Here is a 1,653-nt window from a genome sequence, read left to right as displayed (position 1 = left end):
ATTCTGTCGCCCAGACTGGAGTGCAGTGGCCGCTCCCGGCCACCCCAGCCTCGCCCTGCTGGGCTCCAGCGATCCTTCCCCCTCAGCCTTCCGCGTAGCCAGAATTACAGGCACGCGCTACCACGCCCGGCTAATTTTTTTATTTATTTATTGTAGAGATGAGGTCTCACTGCCCAGGCGGGTCTCGAACCTGCGGGCTCAGGCAATCCACTCACCTCAGCCTTCCAAAGGCACGGGATTACAGGCTGAGCCACCGAGCCCGGCTGGTCAATCTTACATAAACCCTATGTCTGCTGTTCAGCAGAAAGAGTAAAATAAATCCTGGAGGGACCACCAGAATGTCTACTACCAAAGGAAATAAAGCAATATTTCTGAAGCACACTATTGACATGCCCTAATATCATGTCCAGTCATATAAAACCATGAAAATATATGGTTCCTGGACTGAAAGAACTCACAGATTAGATTGCACAAAATTTACTTATAAGGAAATTGCAATCTAAGAGAGGAGATATTTAAGTGATCAAAAAACACAGTGGTGTGTGATAAGTATTGTGAATAACTGAAACATAGTCTTGGAATTACATAGGACTCAGATTCAAGCTCTGCTACACAGCAGTTGTGAGGCCTTAAACACATTTCCTCCACAATAAAATGGGAATCATGGCACTTTCTCATTCAGTTTAGCTACAAGTATATAAAACCCAATGAAAACTGTAATAGCCATACAAACATCAGTTACCTCACATTAGAGAATACCAGAGTTTATTAATTCAGGCAATTGGTGACATCGTTAAGGACTAAGTGTCCTCTTTGTGTTGGGTTTTGTCCTCAGTGTTACCCCTTCACTTTGCTGGATAGCTTCAGGGGATCCAACTATCTCCTCATATAGCCATGTCAGTATGCCCCCAAAGGGAAGTTCCACATCTCTTTTTAACAGCAACAAAGTTCTTTGTCAGAAGCCACTTTTTGCTCTTCTCTTGTCTACCCACACTTACACCAGGAAACTTCCTTTTATTTGGTCAGAGTTACATCATGTGCCCATGTCTTAACCTCCAGCTGGTAAAGCTAATAATGTCATGATTGGCTCAGACTAATCAACATTTATCCTCTTGAAATGTGCAGGGAAGAGGCTTTTTTTCCAGGACATGTGGGTACACAGAGAAAAAGCAGTTGAACAAAACCTGGAAGGAAATTCAAAAAGGAAAAACTTACGCTGGGTAAGATGGGGGGGGGACATGGATCAGATGAATTTAGGAAGGCAACAAAAATACCTCCTAAACCATCCTCAACAGTTAGTGTATTAAAGGAGCTTAACCCAGTGTATAGTGTATGCAAGAGCTCAATAAATGGTTATTAATATTATCTCAAAAAGATTTGATGTGATCAGAAAAGCTTCCCAAAAGATAAGTCACTTGGAGTATTGAAAGCAGGGGCAATATAAAATCATCCAGTTGAGAAATGATAAGGAAAGAAACCAGAAGTCGTGAGGATACTGAGGATGGACAATGTGGAAGATGCTAAGAACTTGACTTCTGGTTTGACATAAAGTATGGAAGAGGAGTCTAGAAAGAACTAGAGCTTTCTGACATGAGGTAACCAACATTAGTGGATGACAGTGTCATTAGTTAAGACAGAAATACAAAAGAAGCA

The sequence above is a fragment of the Carlito syrichta genome, unplaced genomic scaffold (genome assembly GCF_000164805.1).
Source record: "Carlito syrichta isolate Samal-C Ts95f unplaced genomic scaffold, Tarsius_syrichta-2.0.1 Scaffold303987, whole genome shotgun sequence".
NCBI classification, from domain to species: Eukaryota; Metazoa; Chordata; class Mammalia; order Primates; family Tarsiidae; genus Carlito; species Carlito syrichta.
The sequence above is the reverse complement of the archived record's forward strand: the minus strand, read 5'-3'. Positions refer to the sequence as shown.